The sequence below is a fragment of the Chiloscyllium punctatum genome, chromosome 26 (genome assembly GCF_047496795.1).
Source record: "Chiloscyllium punctatum isolate Juve2018m chromosome 26, sChiPun1.3, whole genome shotgun sequence".
NCBI lineage: Eukaryota > Metazoa > Chordata > Chondrichthyes > Orectolobiformes > Hemiscylliidae > Chiloscyllium > Chiloscyllium punctatum.
The window spans coordinates 53,429,180-53,446,159 of NC_092764.1; the positions used below are offsets into that span (position 1 = coordinate 53,429,180).

At 42.3% G+C, this 16,980-nt stretch overlaps 1 long non-coding RNA gene across 1 annotated transcript; it reads right to left on the minus strand.

Moving 5' to 3' along the window:
• Positions 1-3,271: 3,271 nt before the first annotated feature.
• LOC140496169 (uncharacterized) lies at positions 3,272-11,606 on the minus strand. Its single transcript, XR_011964194.1, has 4 exons — positions 11,546-11,606; positions 10,920-10,971; positions 10,177-10,275; positions 3,272-3,556 (listed from the first exon to the last, which is right to left on the minus strand). It is a non-coding gene; the product is annotated as an uncharacterized lncRNA (long non-coding RNA).
• Between the last annotated feature and the right edge of the window lie 5,374 nt (positions 11,607-16,980).

Genomic DNA, 16,980 nt, shown 5'->3' on the forward strand with positions numbered 1-16,980 from the left:
GCCTTCACTGCCATCCCTCTAAAGCTAACCTTTATTTTAAACAAAAAACTGGGTCTAAAGAATACAACAAGCAAAATTCGGCACTTACCTCCTTACCACAACGGATCTTATTATTAGGTTAGAGGAGGAGGGCGGGTGGGAGGCACTACCTCCGTAGTGCCTCGGGTTCTTCAGCTGCGCGCTTTTAAAGGAGAAACAAACCATTAGAATTGGAAAGGAACTGCCCGAGAGTGTGGCAGTTGCATATATAATAGTGGTTTTCAAAAGACAATTGGATCGTTATCTGAAGAGAAAAGATTTTCAGGGTTGGGGGAAAGGCAGCAAAATGACACGAGGCGAAGTGCTCTTGCAAAGACTGATCCCGAGCATGATGAGGCATTCTGTGTTGTAATCATTCTGAGAGATTCTGAAGAGGATGATTACTTCTCTTGTTCTGAATATATTCAATTAATGGTACTTGGATTTGGGTAAAGCACCTGAGTGAAGTTCAGGTAAACCATCATTTTTATTTTGTTGAGCTTTGATCGGTGTGGTAGATATTATTTGGTTGTTTGTTTCTGAGTCTTACGCTTCAAAACAATTAAGAGGCGTGTCTCAGGCAACCTGCAGTCAGTTCTCCAGAACATTTCAAGATGGAGACTAATGACCACAGGCTGACATGCATGTATTGTTTCCTCTTGCAGCTATCAGTCTAAGCTAAGTAGAGCTAAGTGTATTTGCAATGATTTCTGTCCTGAGGTATGTTTCTTTTTCTGAGCAGCTATATTTTGGGAGATTTGGCAATCATGTACAATTAGCTGTATTGATTTCTATTACTGATCAATTTTAATAAAAATCTGATTTATAGATCGTAGTATAAACGACAAGTTTTAATCTCCTAGTAACTATAGACTAGGGGAGAATTACAGTAAGAAACATTTAATTTGACTCCTAGGTCATACAACATCATCCAATATTGTGAATGTAATTTTCTTTATAATGTCAATCTTCCTAAAGTGTAGTACCTAGAACTGGTCACATTGCTCCAGTTGAGGCTCTAAAATAATGAGTTTTGAGAAGATTTGTAGCTCAAGTTGAGGTTCTGGATGTAGGTTTGCTCGCTGAGCTGGAAGGTTCATTTCCAGACATTTCGTAACATCATCAGTGGGCCTCAGGTGCAGAACTGCTGGTAGTTCCTGCTTTCTATTTAATATAAAATTAATAGTAAATAGAAAGCAGGAACTATCAGCAGTGTTTCGCCTGAGGCCCACTGAAGATGTTACCTAGTAGGGTGATGAAACATCTGGAAATGAGCCTTCCAGCTCAGTGAGCAAACCTACATCCAGATTCTCTGAAATCTGTTGCTGCATTTTCAATGGTTTGTGCACATATACACCCAGGTCTCTCTGCATCCTTACCACCAAAATGAATCAGTTAATAAGGCTCCATATCAAATTTCATCTGCTCATTCCACCAACTTATTTTGTGTTGAAATTCTACAATTTTTTATTCATTTACAGGAGTGAGTGTTACTGACTAGCAGAGTATTCATTGCCCATTCCTCAATTGTCCTTGTGAATGTGATGCTGAACCCCCCTTCTTGAATCGTAGTTGTCCATACAGTACTGGTATATACATCATGCAGTTAGCAAGAAACTACTTAAATATTGACCAAACAATAGTAAACAAACAGTGATATAGTTCTTTGTCTGGATGGTGAATGGCTTGGAAGGAACTTGCAGGTCCCACGTATCTGTTCCCTTGTCCACCTGTTTGGTAAAGGTTGTGGGTTTGGAATACTGCCTAGTTGTTGCAGTGCATCTAGCAGATGGTATGCATTGCTGCTACTAACTATTTGTGGTGGAGGGAGCATGTTTTGATGGCATTGGGGGGCTGCTTTGTCCTGGATAGTGTTGAGTTTACTGAATGTTGTTAGAACTGCATCCATTCAGGTGAGTGGAGAGTATTCCATCACACTCCTGATGCCTTGTAGATGGAGAACAGACTTTAGGGGATCAGGAGGTGAATTACTCTCTGCAGGATTCCTAGCCTCTGAAATCCCCTCATGGCTACAGTGTAAAAATGCCTGAGTCAATTTCTGGTCAATGATAAGCCCCAGGAAGTTGATTGTGGGGGAATTCAGTGATGATATTGTAACTGAATATCATGGAATAGTGGCACAATTCCCTATTATTGGAGCCAATCATCTTCTAGCACTTGTGTGACACGAATGTTACTTGCCACTTGTCAGCCCAAGCCCAGATATTGTCCAGGTCTTGTTGCATTTGCACATAAAGTGCTTCAGTATCTGAGGAGTCACAAGTGATGCTGAGCATTGTACAATCATTGGTGAACGTCCTTACCTCTGCCATTAGCAGAAGCAGCTGAAGATATTCCTTGGAGAACATCTGCAGTGATGTCCTGGGATGGACATAATTGATTTCCAACAACAACTTTGCGCTAGCTATGGCTTCAATCTACAAAAGGTGTTTCCCTGATTCCCTTAACTCCAAAGACTGTCCTCATGGTTTGCAATATTTCTACATATGGTATCATCCCCACATTTTGAAATTGTGTGTTCTGTACATCAAGATCTAAATCATTATTATACATCAGGAAGTGCAGCACTCCTACCATAAATCCGTGCAGAACTTTTAATTGAACTCCAAAAGTAAATCATTGATTGTAAAGAGCATGGCAACATTCCTGAGGTTACATGCAGTCATATATAAATGAAAGATCTTTCTTCCAGTCATAGAGATGTATAGCAGGGAAACAGACCCTTCAGTCCAACGTACCCATGCCAACCGGATATCCTTAATTAATCTAGTCTCATTTGGCCAAATCCCTCTAAACCTTTCTTGTTCATGTACCCGTCCAAATCTGTAGGAATTTCTAAGTGTTGAGACTGTTTTGCTGGAGTGACCTTTTAAGTTTAGGCACAATGAAATATCTAGTGAAAGTCTGGAATTACAAAACCAAAACACCTCACAACTGACAACATGAATATTTTAACATAATCCTCATGGTGCCAAACAATGTCCACAAAGAAATTGTAAGTAGATTTTTAAAAATCTTGTGAAAAAGCTGCAATTCCTGGTTAATACCATCAACAAAATTCAATTGTGGTGTCCTGTATTGCACCATAGCAATACAAGTAACGTTGGAGATCTGCTTGGCTGAACTCATTGCTATCCCCATGCTGTACCTGTCCAGGGAGGGTTGAAAGAGCTTCGCCCTGATCGAAACTATGTTGTACATTACAAGCACATTAGAAGGTTGAATGCACATTGCTTGTGGTTTTCTGACCATAACATCTACTGTTGTCTAAATATATAATTCAGTATCATGATGAATAGACATTAGCTCAATGTTCCTATTAGGACCAGGCAGATATAGTATTTCCAGTATTAGGTTACTTGTCACCTTTCTTCTTGCTGATTGCTAGTGGCTTATGACAAAGCAGCGAAGTGTTACATGAAGAAGCATTGTACCCTTTGTCTTTGGCTTGTGTTTGTTGAACAACGTTGCGATTTGACTCTTTTCATGCAGATAGTGCAGTGAGCGCGTACTCTCTCTGTAACACAAAGGCACAGAAGTAATTATAAAAAGTTCACTACATGGTTTTAAATAACTCATAATTTTTTATCGTGTTATGCCAGGTACTGAATAGCTCAGCCTGTTATGCATTCCTCCCCTTTCCTTGCATTTCTGCCAAGTGTTCTTGATAGGAAGCAACATTGTACATGCAAAAAGTGCAGACTGAGAACAATTTACCAAACTAGAACAGTCCTGCGTTACAATGCTCATATTGAAAGAACACAAGAAATAGCAGGAGTATTTAGCTCTTTGAGCCCACTGTGCCATTGCACAAGACCATAGCTGATCATCTATTAAATACATTTTTTTTGTACTATCCCATATCCCTTGCTGTTAAAAATGTGTCAGTTTAGTCTTGAACTGCTGAGTCCCACAGCCATCCCAGCAGATTAAGGACAGTGAGTGCCAAAATTCCTCCTCATCTCAGTCCTTAATAGCCTGCCCCTTATTCTGAGACTCTATCCCCTGGGTCTCAAGCACCCACCCAGAGGAAGCATCCTTCCACTGACTATCCTGTCAAACCCTTTAAGCATTTTGTATGTTTGAACGAGATTACCTCTCATTCTTCTAAACACAGAGAACAAAGACTCAGTCTACATAATCTTTCCTCATAAATCAATCGCTGTCACAGGAATTATTTTGGAGAATCTTCATTCCAATCCTTCTATGACAAGAATTGCTTTCCTTGGGTAAACTGACCAAAACATTTCATAATATTCTGAATGTGATTTCACTAAAGCTCTCTGTAATTGAATTTTGTTCCTATGTTCAAATTCGCTAATAGTAAAAGCGAACATACCATTTGCTTTAGAGTCATAGAGTCATAGAGATGTACAACATGGAAACAGACCCTTCAGTCCAACCCGTCCAAGCTGACCAGATATCCCAACCCAATTTAGTCCCACCTGCCAGCACCTGACCCATATCCCTCCAAATCCTTCCTATTCATATACCCATCCAGATTCCTCTTAAATGTTGCAGTTGTACCAGCCTCCACCACTTCCTCTGGCAGCTCATTCCGTACACGTACCACCCTCTGCATGAAAAAGTTGCCCCTTAGGTCTCTTTTATACCTTTCCCCTCTCACCCTAAACCTATGTCCTCTAGTTCTGGACTCCCCAACCCCAGAGAAAAGACTTTGCCTATTTACCCTATCCATGCCCCTCATGATTTTATAGACCTCTATAACGTCACCCCTCAGCCTCCGACGCTCCAGGGAAAACAGCCCCAGCCTGTTCAGCCTCTCCTTATAGCTTAAATCCTCCAACCCTGGCAACATCCTTGCAAATCTTTTCTGAACCCTTTCAAGTTTCACATCTTTCCAATAGGAAGGAGACCAGAATTGCACGCAATATTCCAACAGTGGCCTAACCAATGCCCTATACAGCTGCAACATGACCTCCCAACCCCTGTACTCAATACTCTGACCAATAAAGGAAAGCAGACCAAACGCCTTCTTCACTATCCTATCTACCTGCGGCTCCACTTTCAAGGTGCTATGAACCTGCACTCCAAGGTCTCTTTGTTCAGCAGCACTCCCTAGGATCTTACCATTAAGTGTATAAGTCCTGCTAAGATTTGCTTTCCCAAAATGCAGCACCTCGCATTTATCTGAATTTAACTCCATCTGCCACTTCACAGCCGATTGGCCCAACTGACCAAGATCCCATTGTAAACTTAGGTAACCTTCTTTGCTGTCCACTACACCTCCAATTTTGGTGTCGTCAGCAAACATACTAACTATACCTCTTATGCTCACAACCAAATCATTTATATAAATGATGAAAAGTAGAGGACCCAGCACCGATCCTTGTGGCACTCCACTGGTCACAGGCCTCCAGTCTGAAAAACAACCCTCTACCACCACCCTCTGTCTTCTACCTTTGAGCCAGTTCTGTATCCAAATGGCGAGTTCTCCCTATATTCCATGAGATCTAACCTTGCTAACCAGTCTCCCATGGGGAACCTTGTCGAACGCCTCACTGAAGTCCATATGGATCACATTTGGGCGGCACGGTGGCACAGTGGTTAGCACTGCTGCCTCACAGCGCCAGAGACCTGGGTTCAATTCCCGCCTCAGGCGACTGACTGTGTGGAGTTTGCACGTTCTCCCCGTGTCTGCGTGGGTTTCCTCCGGGTGCTCCGGTTTCCTCCCACAGTCCAAAGATGTGCAGGTCAGGTGAATGGGCCATGCTAAATTGTCCATAGTGTTAGGTAAGGGGTAAATGTAGGGGTATGGGTGGGTTGCGCTTCGGCGGGGCGGTGTGGACTTGTTGGGCCGAAGGGCCTGTTTCCACACTGTAAGTAATCTAATCTAATCTAATCTAACATCTACTGCTCTGCCCTCATCAATCCTCTTTGTTACTTCTTCAAAAAATTCAGTCAAGTTTGTTAAACATGATTTCCCACGCATAAAGCCATGTTGACTATCCCTAATCAGTTCTTGCCTTTCCAAATATATGTACATCCTGTCCTTCAGGATTCCCTCCAACAACTTGCCCACCACTGATGTTAAGCTCACTAGTCTATAGTTCCCTGACCTTTTCTTACCAGCTTTCTTAAATAGTGGCACCACATTAGCCAACCTCCAGTCTTCCAGCACCTCACCTGTTGCTATCAATGATACAAATATCTCAGTAAGAGGCCCAGCAATCACTTCCCTAGTTCCCCACAGAGTTCTAGGGTACACCTGATCAGATCCCTCGGATTTATCCAATTTTATGTGTGTCAAGACATCCAGCACTTCCTCCTCTGTAATATGGACATTTTTCAAGTTGTCACCATCTATTTCCCTACATTCTATATCTTCTATGTCCTTTTCCACAGTAAACACTGATGCAAAATACTTGTTTAGTATCTGCACTGTCTCTTGCAGCTCCACACAAAGGCCGCCTTGCGGATCTTTGAGGGCCCCTACTCTCTCCGTAGTTACCCTTTTATCCTTAATGTATTTGTAAAAACCCTTTTGATTTTCCTTAATTATATTTGCCAAAGCTATCTCATGTCCCATTTTTGCCCTCCTAATTTTCCTCTTAAGTATTCTCCTACTGCCTTTATACCCTTCTAAGGATTCACTCAATCTATCCTGTCTATACCTGACATATACTTCTTTCTTTTTCTTAACCAAACCCTCAATTTCTTCAGTCATCCAGCATTCTCTATACCTACCAGCAGCCTTTCATTTCATTCGAACAGGAATATATTGTCTCTGGATTCTAGTTATCTCATTTCAGAAGGCTTCCCATTTTCCAGCCATCCCTTTATCTTCGAACATCAGCGCCCAATCATCTTTTGAAAGTTCTTGCCTCATACCATCCAAAGTGGCCTTCCTCCAATTTAGATCTTCACCTTTTAGATCTGGTCTATCCTTTTCCATCACTATTTTAAAACTAACTGAATTATGGTCGCTGGCCTCAAAGTGCCCCCCCACTGACACCTCAGTCACCTGCCCTGCCTTATTTCCCAAGAGTAGGTCAAGTTTTGCACCTTCTGTAGTAGGTACATCCACAAACTGAATCAGAAAATGTTCTTGTACACACTTAACAAATTCCTCTCCATCTAAACCCTTAAGCCTTATGGCCCAGGGACTTGGACGTAGTCAGGCAACTGCTCAGGGCAGAGTCAACATTCTCTCCTCACTAGGGGGAAGAGCCAAATGCCATTCAGCTCACCATCCTCCACTCACCCTAACTCTTTCTGTCCAATCAGGGACTTGTTTTCCTCCTGGACTGAGATGTTTTAAGGGAGATGAAAGTGGCTGGTACTGTCAGTGCAGGGGGAGAGGTATCCTGAGGGAGTGAGTAGGCTGTGCAGATGGCATGCAGGGTTCGTGCTGGTGAGATGGGTGACAGCAAGTGAGAGAAGCTGCTCTGGGCAACAGTGAGAGTCGTCGAGCCTGAAGCCTGGTGGGAGTAGGGTCATCAGAAATAGAATGATTTTGAAATATCAGAAATTAGATGGTGGCACTTACCCTGGTAGAGTGGAGAAGGGCAATGGGCTCCCTCTGACTTGTGTGGGTCATTCCTCCAGACAGCTGAGACTGCACTGAACAAGCTGGTAACCTCAGACCAGGCTGCCTTAGTCTGGTCTTGTCACTTCCTCTGCTGGTCCTGGGGGAGGAGGATGCCATGCACCCTGCACCACCACCACCCACTCCCCACTGCAGAACAGACAGGCCCTTGCCTTCAAAGCAGGGCACCAAAGGGCTTTTGCCCAAAATGTCAATTCTACTGCTCCTCAGATGCTGGCTGACCAGCTGTGCATTTCCAGCACCACACTCTCAACTAAACTTCATGTGTCTGCTGTGTACAGGACAAATATCAGAAACTGTGCAGGGCAGCACTGGACAGATGGTGCTTGTCTGGGTACACACTGGGCCTTCACAAATGGCATCAGTGCCAGGGATGCCAGGCTCATTTCTGGGTTATCTTTTCCACAACCATCTGATGAGGGAGCAGTGCTCTGAAAGCTAGTGTTTCCAAATAAACCTGTTGGACTATAACCTGGTATTGTGTGATTTTTAACTTTGTCCACTCCAGTCCAACGGGGCACTCCACATCTGGGTTATCTTGGCAGTAGTGAGCTATTCTGCAATGCTGTGTGGTAAGGTAGGGCTAGAATCGGGTGATAGGGTGCCATTGGGATAGGGTAGGTTGTTAATGAAGTGAGTTTGATAAGATACAGTGAGGAAACCTGTTAGGCTATGTGACCAAAAACCCTCCAAAAAACACTTGTTGCAACTGATACTCAATTCAGTGTCTATTTCACTCATGTGACTTGTACCTGATTGTTATCATTCATCTTCAGTATTGTGGGAAAGAAACACAGATTTTGTCAAAGCTTTTCATCTTGTAATCATCAGGACAGCTCACAGGCAATATCAAAATGAAAAGGAAACAGCGTTGATGCTGGATGTGAGGAGAGTGCTGACTGGTTGGCAAATAAACGTTGATACAGGAAACTAACATTTGCTGGAAATCTGAAACAAGAACAGAGGTTGCTGGAGAAACTCAGCATATCTGGCAGCATGTGTGAGAAGAAAGCAGAGTTAACGTTTTGGAACCAGTGACCATTCTTTGGAATAGTAGTAGCTATGAAAAGGTGGCACATATTGCTGAAAGTAGGGATGGGGTTGTGGGGGGGTGGGGGGGGTGGTCTGATAGAGGCCTTGCCATGAGGAATGCACTAGCTGATGATGACTGATAGTTAACTTGCAAATTTTATTTAAATTTTAAACAAGGCAAGTTGACTCTGGCCAAGGTATTGTCTTTAGAAAGGAAACCGAGGATGGTTATCATGTATTTTGTTGAGTTCAGATAAGTGCAGGCTGGTCTTTCAGCCTGCAAAAGGCAGGACTTTGTGTGTTTATGTATGTGGCATCCTGCACACTCATGTGGGACATTCTGCAAACCCAATTTTCAATCCTAAATTGGTTATCAGTGTATTTCTTACGCTCAAGAGTATGTAGCAAATGTCCAATCATAAAATCACATCTAATGTTGGTCATTGTGTTTTTGCAAATGTGACTGGTTGGGTACAGTAAGTACCTTGCCTGTTGTGAACAGCTGAAAGGATACAATTGCTGTTTGATACCATGTGCCAGTGTTTGGGACTACAGCTTGTAATAAGCATAATACCAGCACTGAGATTGTTTCGTGTAAGGTATCGGGTGTTTCCCTATATTGTTTCATATGAGATTCGATGTTCATAGGTGGTGTTTTCAGTGCTTTGAAAAACGATATATTTTATGTGCTGATTCACAAACCATACTCCGGAATGATGATTGATCCTTTGGTGTTGGTCATATAAGATTGTTGGATGACAAAGAAGATTGCTAATTTCCAACATGACCATCATATTTCACAAACATTTATGTCCTGGCTTTAATGATGTAGCTCTAAATTTCAGAAAACAATATGCATTTACTTTTATTTCAGCCTCCCATTCTCCATCATGTGCACAGGCACCTTATTCCTTAGCTCTGTGACACAGTTCAGGGAGACCACTGTTATGATATTTAGCTGATGGTAATATTGGACATATCAGATCCCAGAATCAGAACTGGCTTGATAGGACAGAAGCCTTATTTTTTCAGTTGGTTACCATGGGTGGTTAATCATTGAAGATATTCACGCAAAGTTGCCAATGCTCTTTAACAAAAAAAAGATTTGATTCACAGAAGAAAAAAAATGCTATGTATGAAATCATTTTGATGTTTGTATTAAGATCTTCTGAGCAATGTGTTTGCAGATACTCAATCCCAGTGAGGGAAACTCTTCAAGTTTCTTATTTAACTAATTTATCTGATTTGATGACGTTTCCAGTTCTGATGGCCTAAACCTCTTTTCAGTTCTGACATCTTGAAAACTTCCACACACCTGCTCAAAGCTTGGAGACTTCAGAACTAACCTGCTCTTCTTTTAGAATGGAATTGTTCCTCTGGACTGAATTCAGTGAACGAATGGTCTCTGGTCTCTTTTGTTTGTCTGCCATGTAAGTTCCATAAACAGTTTGTGAATTAATACTACAAGTATCCTGCTATTGCACTTTTTTGCTAAACAATAGCCAGCTCCTTAGATGTAAGTATTTTAAGATTACCTTTCAAATCTTCACATCCAGAGTGGAGAAGTAAAGCCATTTTTTCTGTTGTTACCTTGCAAAACTTGCCGTGGTACCTTCAAAACATCACAGTCACATCTGCAAATGTCAGAATGCAGATAATGGTTTACAGTGGTTAGCATTGCTGCCTCACAGCACCAGAGACCCAGATTCAGTTCCCACCTCAGGCAATTGTCTGTGTGGAGTTTGCACATTCTCCCTGTGTCTGCACGAGTTTCCTTTGGGTGCTCTGGTTTCCTCCCACAGTCCAAAAAATGTGCAGGTTAGGTGAATTGGCCATGCTAAATTGTCCGTAGTGTTAGGTGAAGTGGTAAATGTAGAGGAATGAGTCTAGGTGGGTTGCTGTTTGGAGGGTCAGTGTGGACTTGTTGAGCCGAAGGGCCTGTTTCCACACTGTAAGTAATCTAATCTAATCTAATTAACAAATATATCTCAAAAGGCTGTAGATTGGATGAGGGAAAGCCCATTTTGAGCGGCAGTAGAATAACACGTGATCAAATGTCTGGAATTGTGTTCCTTTCAAAGAAAAATGTCTCAATAATTAGGTTAGGTTTTGTGTGTGTGTATGTGTGTGTGTGTGTGTGTGTATCTGTCTGTCTGGTGTGTGTTTGTTTTTCTCCTCTTCTTAATTCCACTTCGAAGTGCCTCCAGTGTTCGTTTATCGCAGTCTCAATATGTCCTGGCTGCAGAAATTGAACAAACGCCTTCCAGAAGTTTCATACCTGCAAGAAATATTTCTTATTTTCCATCTTCTTTGTTGCCATTGTGAAGTTACTGGGAGGAAATAATAAGGTATTCAGTAAGCAGTATTTAACCTCAGAACTGCACATGTTGTTAAACATATTATATAAATGATCTGGAGGAAAATGTAGGTTGTCTGCTTGGTAAGTTTGCAGACTACACCAAAATTGGTGGAGTTGCAGATAGTGTGGAGGATTGTCAAAGGATACAAAAATATAAAGATAGATTGCAGATTTGGGCAGAGAAATAGCAGAAAGGAGTTTAATCCAGACAATTGTGGGATTCTGGGTAATCCAAGATGGAGGACGGGAAACATTTCTGGCTGTAAGAGCTGCGCCTTTTTTTGAGGTATTTTAGGTGTTGGAGGTGATTTCCTCGAATTCCAGGAGCAGAAATTACTGTTTTTTATGCTGTTGCATTGTTTTGGAACTTTGGAAAAAAAAAGTCAAAATTACAGCAGTTTAAAAGGGAGAAGAGCAGACAAAGGAAGCACATGGTGAGAACAGTGCAGGAGAGAGAGAGAGAGTGAGAGAGAAAAAAAACGAACGAACGAACGAACAAACGAACGAACGAACGAACGAACGAACGAATGAACGAACGAACGAACCTGCACAGTTGCTACCTTTGCTGTTTGAATTTGTGTATTGCTGGACATCGGAGTGCATCTGGGAAAATTAACAAACAGTGAAATTCACAACTAATCTTGGAGGAACTGTTGGGCGAAGTTCACAGCACAGATTCAGATAAGTTATTGTTGTTTTAAGTCTGCCCAAGAGAAAGGCTGCAGTAGTGAGTATAGTGGGTTCTTTCTTGATTATATGTTTTTTGGAGATAAGTCTCTTGATTAAACTTAAAATATAAGCCATAGCTATTAATTTAAGCTGGGGCAGTGTTTGTAGAGAAATGAGACGGTGTTATTTTCTGGGTCTGTAGATTGTGAAGGACCAAAAATGGCCTTTGCAGTGATATGTACTTCTTGTCAGATGTGGGAGTTTAAAGAGAGTTTAAGGGTTACTGCGGATTATATCTGCCATAAATGCTGTTGGATGCGAATCTTATCGGATCGAGTCGATCGGTTGGAGAGACAGATAGAAACGATGAGGAATTTGCAACAGGAACAGTATGTGATGCATGGCAGTTATAGGAATGGGGAAAGTCTCAGATACAGTCACATAGATGGGTTAACTCCAGGAAGGGTAAGAGAGGTAGGCAGCTAGTGCAGGAGTCTTTTGTGGATATACCCATTTCAAACAGGTATGCTGTTTTGGAAAATGTAGGGGGTGATGGGTTCTCAGGGGAACATAGCACGAACAGCCAAGTTCTGGTGTTAAGACTGGCTCTAATGCAACGAGGGGTACATCGGCTTCCAAGAGATCAATTGTGTTAAGGGATTCTGTAGTCCGAGGTACAGATAGACGTTTCTGTGGCCAGCAGAGAAAAAGCAGAATGGTGTGTTGTTTCCCTGGTGCCAGGACCAAGGATGTCTCAGAGAGGGTGCAGAATGTTCTCACGGGGGAGAGGGGCCAGCAGGAGGGAAAAGATTGAGATTCTGAAGGGAGATTACAGAGAGTTAGGCAGAAATTTAAAAAGGAGATCCTCAAGGGTAGTAATAACTAGATTACTCCCAGTGCTACGAGCTAGTGAGGGCAGGAATAAGAGGATAGAGCAGATGAATGCATGGCTGAGGAGCTGGTGTATGGGAGAATGATTCACATTTTTGGATCATTGGAATCTCTTTTGGGGTAGAAGTGAGCTGTACAAGAAGGACGGATTGCACCTAAATTGGAAGCGGACTAATATACTGACAGGGAAATTTGCTAGAACTGCTTGGGAGGATTTAAACGAGTAAGGTGGGGGGTGGGACCCAGGGAGATAGTGAGGAAAGAGATTGATCTGAGACGGATACAGCTGAGAATAGAAGTGAGTCAAACAGTCAGGGCAGGCAGGAACAAGGTAGGACTAATCAATTAAACTGCATTTATTTCAATGCAAGGGGCCTAACAGGGAAGGCAGATGAACTCAGGGCATGGTTAGCAACATGGGACTGGGATATCATAGCAATTATGGAAACATGGCTCAAGGATGGTCAGGACTGGCGGCTTAATGTTTCCAGGATACAAATGCTACAGGAAGGATAGAAAGGGAGGCAAGAGAGGAGGGGGAGTGGCATTTTTGATAAGGGATAGCATTACAGCTGTGCGAAGGGGGGATATTCCCAGAAATACATCCAGGGAAGTTATTTGTGTGGAACTGAGAAATAAGAATGGGATGATCACCTTATCGGGATTGTATTATAGACTCCCCAACAGTCAGAGGGAAATTGAGAAACAAACTTGTAAGGAGATCGCAGCTATCTGTAAGAATAATAGTGTAGTTATGGTAGGGGATTTTAACTTTCCAAACATCGAATGGGACTGCCATAGTGTTAAAGGTTTAGATGGAGAGGAATTTCTTAAGTGTGTACAAGACAATTTTCTGATTCAGTATGTGGATGTACCTACTAGAGAAGGTGCAAAACTTGACCTGCTCTTGGGGAAATAAGGCAGGGCAGGTAACTGAGGTGTCAGTGGGGGACCACTTTGGGGCCCGTGACCATAATTCTATTAGATTTAAAATAGTGATGGAAAAGGATAGACCAGATCTAAAAGTTGAAGTTCTAAATTGGAGAAAGGCCAATTTTGACAGTATTATGCAAGAACTTTCGAAAGCTGATTGGAGGCAGATTTTCGCAGGTAAAGGGAGGCTGGAAAATGGGAAGCCTTCAGAAATGAGATAACAAGAATCCAGAGAAAGTATATTCCTGTCAGGGTGAAAGGGAAGGCTGGTAGGTATAGGGAATGCTGGATGACTAAAGAAACTGAGGGCTTGGTTAAGAAAAAGAAGGAAGCATATGTCAGGTATAGACAGGATAGATCGAGTGAATCCTGAAGAGTATAAAGAAAGTAGGATTATACTTAAGATGGAAATTAGGAGGGCAAAACGGGGACATGAGATAGCTTTGGCAAATCAAATTAAGGAGAATCCAAAGGGTTTTTACAAATATATTAAGGACACAAGGGAGAAAATAGGGCCCCTCAAAGATCAGCAAGGCAGCCTTTGTGTGGAGCCAGAGAAAATGGGGGAGATACTAAATGAATATTTTGCATCAGTATTTACTGTGGAAAAGGATATGGAAGATATAGACTGTAGGGAAATAGATGGTGACATCTTGCAAAATGTCCAGATTACAGAGGAGGAAGTGCTGGATGTCTTGAAACGTTTAAAGGTGAATAAATCCCAGGACCTGATCAGGTGTACCCGAGAACTCCGTGGGAAGCTAGAGAAGTCATTGCTGGGCCTCTTGCTGAGATATTTGTAACATCGATAATCACAGGTGAGGTGCCAAAGACTGGAGGTTGGCAAACGTGGTGCCATGGTTTAAGAAGGACAGTAAAGACAAACCAGGGAACTATAGACCGGTGAGCCTGACCTCGGTGGTGGGCAAGTTGTTGGAGAGAATCCTGAGGGACAGGATGTACATTTGGAAAGGCATGGACTGATTAGGGATAGTCAACATGGCTTTGTGCGTGGGAAATCATGTCTCACAAACTTGATTGAGTTTTTTGAAGAAGTAACAAAGAAGTTTGATGAGGGCAGAGCAGTAGATGTGATCTATATGGACTTCAGTAATGCGTTCGACAAGGTTCCCCATGGGAGACTGATTACCAAAGTTAGGTCTCATGCAATATAGGGAGAACTATCCAGTTGGATACAGAACTGGCTCAAAGGTAGAAGACAGAGGCTGGTGGTGGAGGGTTGTTTTTCAGACTGGAGGCCTGTGACCAATGGAGTGCTACAAGGATCGGTGCTGGGTCCTCTACTTTTTGTCATTTACAAAAAATTATTTGGATGCAAGCATAAGAAGTACAGTTAGTAAGTTTGCAGATGACACCAAAATTGGAGGTGTAGTGTACAGCAAAGAGGGTTACCTAAGATTACAACAGGATCTGGATCAGATGGGCCAATGGTCTGAGAAGTGGCAGATGGAGTTTAATTCAGATAAATGTGAAGTGCTGCATTTTGCAAGAACAAATCTTATCATGACTTATACACTTAATGGTAAGGTCCTAGGGAGTGTTGCTGAACAAGGAGACCTTGAAGTGCAGGTTAATAGCTCCTTGAAAGTGGAGTTGCAGGTAGATAGGATAGTGAAGAAGGCGTTTGGTATGCTTTCCTTTATTGGTCAGAGTATTGAGTACAGGGATTGGGAAGTCATGTTGCGACTGTACAGGACATTGGTTAGACCACTGTTGGAATATTGCATGCAATTCTGGTCTCCTTCCTATCGGAAGAATGTTGTGAAACTTGAAAGGGTTCAGAAAAGGTTTACAAGGATGTTGCCAGGGTTGGAGGATCTGAGCTACAGGGAGAGGCTGAACAGGCTGGAACTGTTTTCCCCGGACCGTTGGAGGCTGAGGGGTGACCTTATAGAGTTTACAAAATTATGAGGGGCATGGATAGGATAAATAGACAAAGTCTTTTCCCTGGGGTGGGGGAGTCCAGAACTAGAGTACATCGGTTTAGGGTGAGAGGGGAAAGATATAAAAGAGACCTAAGGGGCAACTTTTTCACGCAGAGAGTGGTACATGTATGGAATGAGCTGCCAGAGGATGTGGTGGAGGCTGGTACAATTGCAACATTTTAGAGGCATTTGGATGGGTATATGAATAGGAAGGGTTTGGAGGGATATGGGCCAGGTGCTGGCAGGTGGGACTAGATTGGGGTGGGATATCTGGTCATCGTGGACGGGTTGGACAAAAGGGTCTGTTTCTATGCTGTACATCTCTGTGACTCTATGACTCTAAATGTGAGGTGGTGCATTTTAGAAGATCAAATTCAGGGGTGAATTATACAATAAATGGCAGAACCCTTAGGAGCATTGGCGTAAAGAGACATCTGCGTGTAAGGTCCCTGAATGTGGCAACACAGGTTGGAGGAGGTGGTCAAGAAGGCATATACAACATGCTTACCTTAAACCAGGGCATTGAATACAAAATTTGGCAAGTTATGTTTCCGTTATACAAAACTTTAGTTAGGCAACATTTGGAATATTGTGTGCAGTTCTTGTCAGCACACTACCAGAGGGACATTGGATGTTTTGGAGAGGGTAAGAGAAAGTTTACCAGGATGTTGCCTGGTCTGAATGATTTATGCTATGGCGTGTGGTTGGACAAACTGGGATTGTTTTCACTAGATTGTTGATGGGCAATCTGATAGAGGTCGACAAAATTATGGGAGGCAAACGCAGGGTGGATAATCAGTGGCTTTTTTTTCCCAGTGTTGAAAAGTCAACTGCAAGAGGGCCCAAGTTTAAGGTGAGAGGGGAAAGTTAGGCGAGAAGTATGGGGCAAGGTTTTCACCCAGAGGGTGGTGGGTGCCTGGAATGCACTGCTAGTAGAGATGGTGAAGCAGGCATGTTAGCAACATTAAGATGTATCTTTGTTAGACACATGAATGCGAGGCAGACTGATACAAACCACGTGTGGGCAATAAGTAGCAGGTCTAAGTAAGGATTAGGAATCAGTACAGGCTTGATGGGCCAAAGGGCCTATTCCTGTGCTGAATAGTATTGTATTATTGCTTTGTACAGATTCTTTTTTTATTTCTTTCTTGACTTGCCTTGCTGGTACATGTCAGTATGGAAGCCTTAAATAGACAAAATGCACAATGCAAATGTCAACACGTTACACCAGCCAGTTGCGTTATTACAGCATTCCCAGATTTTGTTTAAATTGGCTTTGAAAATTGCAGATAATAGCTAATTAACTTTTTAAAAAGTGCTTACCAATGTCATTTCTGTCATCAATATACATTTACAATCTTCCAGCCTTACGTTTGAAATGCGTTTTGTGTATTGTTTTATATATTATCAAATATATTTTGTTAGCTAGATTTCTTTCTATATGGTAGAGCTTGAGGAATATTTATTTCAATATATTCAGTATATTGGGTGTATAAAATACTCGAGGCCTTTCAGATTTTGTTTATGTCTCCAGTGAATTT